Here is a 7,834-nt window from a genome sequence, read left to right on the forward strand (position 1 = left end):
ACAATCAAGCCGTCCAAAGGAATTCAGAGGTATAACAGCAATGGCAGCCCCTGAGTCTTGTCCTGGCAGAGCTTGTAGAACAGAGGAGCCCCAGGCAGAAGAGGACAAAACTCTAAAGAATCTGCTGAGGAGTTAAGACCAGTGTTGACTTTGTAGATATCTCTCTCCAAATTCTGGAGCTTCTTTAGCCTGGCACCCAATTCCTCTTCTCCTATTTGTTCCCAACCTATCTCTTATTCATTCCTTCATTCATTCAACAAATATTTATTATTTTGAGAGACACCTGATCAATTGAGTCTCCTAATCCACCTGATGAAATTAGGAGCTGCAAGGGATGATGTAAAAGAGGACCCCTTTCAGACTACATTTTGTAAAGGGCATCAGCTCTAGTAAGGCTAATTTGCAAATGAAGAAATTGATAAGGAAATGTACCTGAAGATAAGCAAAGATAATGGGCCTACTCTGGGTCCTTTTTTCACCTGATCACCAATGTGGTTGAACAGGAGGGACTGAGAGTTTAAAAGTGAAAGGTTTTGGTTTTTGTTTTTGTTTTGGTGGAGCTGTGAACTGGTCCAACCATCCTAGAAAGAAATTTGGAACTATGCCCCCAAAGTTAATAAACTGTGTATATACTTGGACCAAATGATACCACTACTAGGTCTATAATCCAAAGAGATCAACGAAAGAGGAAAAGGACCCATATGTACAAAAATATTTGTAACAGATCTTTTGGTGGTAACAAAGAATTGGAAACTGAAGGAGTGCCCATCAATTGGGGGATGGCTGAACAAGTTATGGTATATGAATGTGATAGACTACTCTTGTGCCATAAGAAATGATGAAGTGGATGGTTTCCAAAAAAACCTGCAAAGATACAAAGTGAAGTGAGAAGAATGTCTGTAGAATCAGTGAAAGTGAGCAGAATCAGTGGACTACTTGTGGACTCTCAAGGTTTCCATTTTTCCCGCTGATGCTGTGTGTAATGGTTTGAGGGAGTGTGTCCCAGGTTTATAAAGTAAACATTTTGTTGCACTTTTCTTACAATGTTGTTTAAATAAGCAACTTTGCTTTGAATTTTGTATTCTAGGTAATTTTTGACGATACACTCATGAGTGGGGATTTGGGAACTACCATTTTTGGAGTACAAACCCACAGAATACCTTGAACCTGGAGTAGGTGATCCCCCCCAGAAGACACAACCTTCAAAAATGAGTTTTTTGAGGGGGAGGTTAGCTTAGAGAGGCATTATGCTAATCACATACTGTGTGTAGAGTACTGTGTTAGGCAGTATTGGGGATCATAATTTTAATTTAGATGTATTCCCCTTTGAAGCCTACCACACTGCCTCTCAGAACAGTCTAGTTAGGGAATATGACAAATACGCATACAAAATAGAACTTGATAGGAGCTGTTGAGAGGCATGAAGTGCTGTTCTAGGTATGAAGAAAGGAAAAAAGGTCATTTCTCACTGGGAATGATGGGAAGGGGTAAGGACAGGTATCAAGGAAGCCTTTATGGAAGAAGTGGCCTTTGACATATATATGCTATTCCTTATGGTTCTTGCAACCTAGCCATCAATCAACAAGTGTTATTCATTCCCTTGTGTGTTCCTAGCACTGCCTTCAGTCCCTTTGGGAGGAGGCAGCTTGTAATCATTTACTGAGTAGTGTGTAGCATCTCAGAGAAAGAGGAATGAGTTTCCAAATACACACAACCCTCAAACATGTATTTGTCTATGTGAGTGTCTCTGTCTCCCTCTACTTCTGTCTCTTTCTATCTCTCTCTCACACACACACCGGCATCAGCATCAAAGATGTGGAAAGATGATCGAGAGGAAGGCATCAAGTCCTGACCCCCATTGCATATTCCGCCAACTCCTTGTCAAGAACCCATCTGCCTACATCCTTGATTTCCCTATCTGTCCTTTCAATTTTTTTCTCGAAAAGGAATCATGGCTCTAATCAAGTGATGAAGTCAAGGTGCAGAATGAGATAGGCATTTTTGGACCTGGACAATGTGGAGATTTATTTTGCTTGACTAACCATATCTCATACTGGGTTTTGTTGTTCTTTCTTTGAATTTGGGAAGAAGGGGAGAATAGAAAAGGGGTTACCAAAATTAAGGGAAAAAGCAAGAAAAGAGGGTCGTTGAAGCATTTAAAAGTGCAAAGAAGAGAACAGAAGAAAGGCCAGTAGGAAAACACAGACAAGCAGGACAACTTTTAAAATAATGTTTAATTTATTATATACTTAGAAAACCAAATTGTTCACAATACAGATTTATAGCTTCATGGACAATCCTCTTTTTCTGTTCCAATTTTGTATATTGCTCATCTTTTGCAGTGTTGGTTGAGTTCACAATTTTTCTTAAAAAGGAAACTAGAATGACTGGCAAAGAAAGGGATTAAGGAGTAGAAGGGAAAGGGTTTCTTTTTTTTCAGTTGTTTGGAATTCTATCTATCCTTGGGCACTGTGACTTCCTGTGGTCCCTCAGGATCCTCATCACCTTCACTTCTCCAAGGAAAAGCACTGTCTCTAACCTCATCCTCTCAACTATAGTCCAGAGTCATTTTTGTGATCCCCCAAACTAGGTTGCCTTTCCAAAGAAACTCCCTGATTTGCTCTCCTCTGCACCTAGATCCAAACCCCCACTGCCCAACCCCTGCCATTTCTTTGATGTTCTCTGACCTTAAGATGAGGATTAGTTTTTTAATCAGCAAATTGCAATCTTTGTCAAGTTCATCTCTTCAGCAAATGTCACTCGCTGGAGGCCCTTCCTTCCCTCTCACCCTCCTCCTCTTTCCAAAGCTAATGAAGTCAGTCACTGGAGATAGGAGTAGGATTCTGAGGGAGGGTTTTCCACGATCTGGGGCAGAAGTGTCAAACATGAGGCCTGAGGTTACATGTGGCCCACACTTCCAAATGTAGCCCAAACTAAAATGTAATTGGAAAGTATTTAACATAAGGTGGCAGCTAAATGGTGCAGTGCTGGGCCTAGAGTCAGGAAGACTAATTTTCCTGTGTTCAAATCCAGCCTCAAACGCTTTCTAGCTGTGTGACCCCTGCCTTAATTTCCTCATCTGTAAAATGAGCTGGAGAAGGAAATGGCAAAACCACTCCAGTATCTTTGCCAAGAAAACCCCAAATCTGGTCATGAAGAATCAGATGACTGAAAAATGACAGAACAACAACAATAACATAATAAATAAAAATACAATAAAACATAAGCAATATTACACTTTAGAACTAAATCAATATGCATCCCACAGGGATCCCTGTGTATGGATTAGTGGTCCCTGTTTCTATTTGGTCATTGTACAATATTGCTATTACTGTATATAATGTTCTCCTGGTTCTGCTCATTTCACTTTGCATCAGTTCATGTAAGTCTTTCCAGGTTTTTCTTTTTTCCTTTTTTTAACCAAGTTTGGTTTCAGTTTATTTTTTTTCTACATGTGCAATAATGTAAAACATTTCCATATTAGTCATTTTGCATAAGAAGATTCAAATTTTAAAAAAGAATGAAAGTGAAAATAGCATTCTTCATCTATATTCAGACAGTATCAGTTCTTTCTTTGGAGGCAGATAGTATACTTCATCATTAGTGCTTTGGGATTGTCTTGGATCATTGTTTTGCTGAGAATAACTAAGTCATTCATAGTTCTTCATTGTACAATATTGCCGTTACTGTGTACAACATTCTCATGGTTCTGATCACTTCACTTTGCATCAGTTCATGTAAGTTTTTCCAGATTTTTCTGAAATCGTCCTGCTTATCATTTCTTATAACACAAGAGTATTCCATAACAATCATATACCACAGCTTGTTCAGCTGTTCCCCAATTGAAGGACATTCCCTCAATGTCCAACTCTTTGTTATCACAAAAAGAGCTGCTATAAATATTTTTGTACAAATATGTCCTTCTCCTCCCTCCCCCGACTTTAAAAAATCTCCTTGGGATACAAGCCTAGTAGAGGTATAGCTGGATCAAAAAATATACATAGTTTTATAGCCCTTTAGGAATAGTTCCAAATTGCTCTCCAGAATGATTGAATAAGTTCACAACTCCACCAACAATGCATCAGTGTCCCAATTTTTCCACATTCTCTCCAACATTTGTCATTTCTTTTTTCTGTTATATTAACCAATCTGATAGGTGTGAGGTGGTACCTCAGAGTTGTTTTAATATGCATTTCTCAAATCAGTAGTGATTTAGAGCATTTTTTCACATGACTATATATAGCTTTGATTTCTTTGTCTGAAAGCTGCCTGTTCATATCCTTTCACCATTTATCAATTGGGGAATAGCTTTTATTTTTATAAATTTGATTCAGTTCTTTATATATTTGAAAAATGAGGCCTTTATCAGAGACATGGTTTGCTTTCCTTCTAGTCTTGGTTGCATTAGTTTTGCTTGTACAAAAAGTTTTTTAATTTAATGTAATCAAGATTATCCATTTTGTATCTCATAATGCTGTCTCTTGTTTGGTCATAAATTCTTACCTTCTCCATAGATATGATAGGTAAACAACCCTTTGCTTTCCTCATTTGTTTATGGGATCACAATTTATGTCTAAATCATGTATCTATTTTGACCTTATCTTGGTATGTAGCGTAAGATGTTAGTAGATGCCTAGTTTCTGCCATACTGTTTTTCAATTTTCTTAGCAGTTTTTTTTTTGTCAAATTGTGAGTTCTTGCCCCAAAAGCTTGTATCTTTGGGTTTATCAAACACTAGATTATTATGGTCATTTAATTATGGTCATTTATTACTGTGCATTGTGTACTAATCTATTCCATTCATCTACCACTCCAGTACCAGATTGTTTTGATGATTACTGCTTTATAATACAGTTTGAGATCTGGTGCAACTAGACCACCTTCCTTCACATTTTTTTCCATCAATTCTCTTGATATTCTTGACCTTTTGTTCTTTTGGATGAATTTTGTTATGATTTTTTCTAGCTCTATAAAATATATTTTTGGTAGTTTGATTGGTATGGCACTGAATAAGTAAATTAATTCAGGTACAGTTGTCATTTTTATTATATTGGCTCAGCCTATCCATGAGCAATCACTATTTTTCCAATTGTTTAGATATGACTTTATTTGTATGAAAAATGTTTTGTAAGGGGCAGCTAGGTGGCATAGTGGATAAAGCTCCAGCCTTGGAGTTAGGAGGACCTGAGTTCAAATCTGGCCTCACACACATGACACTTACTAGCTGTGTGACCCTGGGCAAGTTACTTAACCCCAATTGCCAAAAAAAAAAGAAAAATGTTTTGTAATTGTGTTCCTATAGATAGTACTTTAAGTTTTGTAAAATGCATTACAAATACTATCTCATTTTATTCTCACAACAATTTTGGAAGATAGGTGCTATTATTATCACCATTTTACAGATGAGAAAACTGAGGCAGACAGTGGTTAAAAGTACTTGCTTACTTGTAAGAGCCTGAGGCAGGATTTAAACTCAAGTCTTCCCGATTCCAGGTCCAACAATCTATCCCCTGTGCCATCTAACTTCCTCCTTTACCATTCTTTCTTCCTTTAATCCAGTCTCTGATGAGGAATAGGACCTTTTTGCCAAAGCCAACACTTCTACATTCACCCTTAATTTCATCCTTTCTCATCTCCTCCAGCAGATTGCCCCATAGTCATTCCCTAATCTCTCTAATCTTCTATCTATCCATGGTTTGAAATCCTAATGTCATATTCTCTCTCTCTCTCTCTCTCTCTCTCTCCATTCTCTCATTCTCACTATATATCAGTGTACATATAAAGTAATGCAAAACATATTTCCACATTAGCCATGTTGTGGGGAGGGGGAGAGAGAGGAGAAAAAGCAAGAAAAAGAAAAAAAAAATTATGCTTCAACCTTCACTCACAGTCCATCAGTTCTTTATTTGGAATGTGGATAGCATTTTACATCACAAGTGCTAATCACAGCTGTTTATCATTACAATGCTGCTATTCTTGTGTACATCATTCTTCTGGTTCTGCTCACTTCATGTTGTATCAGTTCAAACAAGTCTTCCCAGGTTTTTCTGAAACTATCACCTTCATCATTTCTTTTTTTATGATAATTTCTATTTTAATCAGCCAAATATACAAGTTTAATTTCTTGAGCATGTTTTGCCTAGACCTTTACCAATAAATGAAAGTTTTTCTTTGAACAGAAGATATGCTTAAAAATGGACACTGGACCCAGTCAGAAGGAAGGAAAAAAAAATGAGGAGAGAGAAGAGAGGGATGGAATGAGCAAGGGCCAACCCTCCAAGAACACACATGAGAATGGGCTCCCAGATATTTATTACTATACTCAGACTGCGAAGACTTCATGAGAAAACATGCAAATGAGTGCCCTGTCAATACAGCCCCAGGATTTTCATTAGGACATTTCTATGGGTCACCCTCACCCCACCCAAACCAATATACCCCATGTCATCTACAAGTCAAAGCTTTCCTACCCTCCCCCATCCCAACATCCCCTCCCCCCTGCTATGTGTTCTGAATCCTAAAAACAGCAAAGAAAACATCCAGACTTTTCAAACTGTTACACACAGAAATGCTTTTCTGCATTATTCCTGCCCCAAAGATAGCAGCTGCCCCCCTTCCTTGCCCTTCCCCCTTGCCCCAAAATGGAATTCTGTGCTGAGATGAAGAGGATCCATGCCGTCTGTGGCTCCACAAGGTGCAGAGGGATGCCACAGTACACTCCAGGTGGCACCAGTGTGGGATGCAATATGGCAGAGGTCCTGACAGCCTGGGCACAGTTCCCTGGCATTTCCTCCTGTCACATGCACTGTATTTATTTATTCAGGGAGAATGACTGCATTCATTTTCCTGACACAGTTGCATGTCTTTTCCTTTCCTCTGTTCTTCCTTCTTTCTGGCTGCTTCTTCCCTCTGTTTCTGGATGATGGCTAGCCAGGCCAGATCTGCTTTGGCTTGCTCTGTTTTACCAGCTAAATGCATTTTCATGTATCATTCTTTTTCTGTTTTTCTATTTCTTCTTGTTCTCTTCTAGACAGCTCCTTTGGCCCATCCAGATCCAACTGAGTGACTTTGCTGGTTGTCTGACCTACTCGGTTGGGATTCTCTATGTCTATTAACCCTTCCACTCCTTTGTGCTTTTGCTGGTAATCATCATCATCTTCAGCACTTTCATCTGAATCTAAGGATTTCTTTTCCTTTTTGGGGTCACCAGCTGCCCCATCGCCAAGTTTTTCACTTTGTTCTTCTTTCCTTGCCTTCAGTTTTTCAGCTTGAAGCTGGGCATCAATCTCTTCAGGGTTTGTGTATTGCCTTGCTTAGCTTTTGTGGCCTCCTTTTCTCCCTCCTTTGTACATCTCGGCTCTGGCAGCTGCTGCGGGAACTCAAACTCACATTCATCATTTCTTACAGCACAGTAGTATTACATAAATTCATATGCTATAATTTATTCAGCTATTCTCCAAATTGATGGGTATCCCTTCAGCTTCTAGTTCTTTGCCACATTGATGCCATTCTCAACTTTTCATTCCCATCCTCTCCAAACATCCAATAAGTTGCCAAATCTTATCATTTCTACCTCCACAACTTGTCTCCCATCTGTTTCCTTCTTTACATTCTCACAGCTACCAGCCTAGTTCAGGCCCTCATCACCTCTCACCTGGACTTCTGCAATAGTCTCATAATTCGTTTCCCTGACTTAATAATAATAATTAACATTTATGTAGTGCTTACTATGTGCCAGGCACTGTGCTAAGTACTTTACAAATATTATCTCATTTGATCCTCACAACAACACTGGGAGGTAGGTACTATTATAATCCCCATTTTACAGTTGGGG

The 7,834-nt window shown here is 38.8% G+C and overlaps 1 pseudogene; it reads right to left on the minus strand.

Annotated features, from left to right (window-relative positions):
• Positions 1 to 6,811: 6,811 nt before the first annotated feature.
• LOC114041745 lies at positions 6,812 to 7,352 on the minus strand (annotated as a pseudogene).
• Between the last annotated feature and the right edge of the window lie 482 nt (positions 7,353 to 7,834).

Source organism: Vombatus ursinus, unplaced genomic scaffold (genome assembly GCF_900497805.2).
Source record: "Vombatus ursinus unplaced genomic scaffold, bare-nosed wombat genome assembly UNPS02014179.1, whole genome shotgun sequence".
Taxonomy (NCBI): domain Eukaryota; kingdom Metazoa; phylum Chordata; class Mammalia; order Diprotodontia; family Vombatidae; genus Vombatus; species Vombatus ursinus.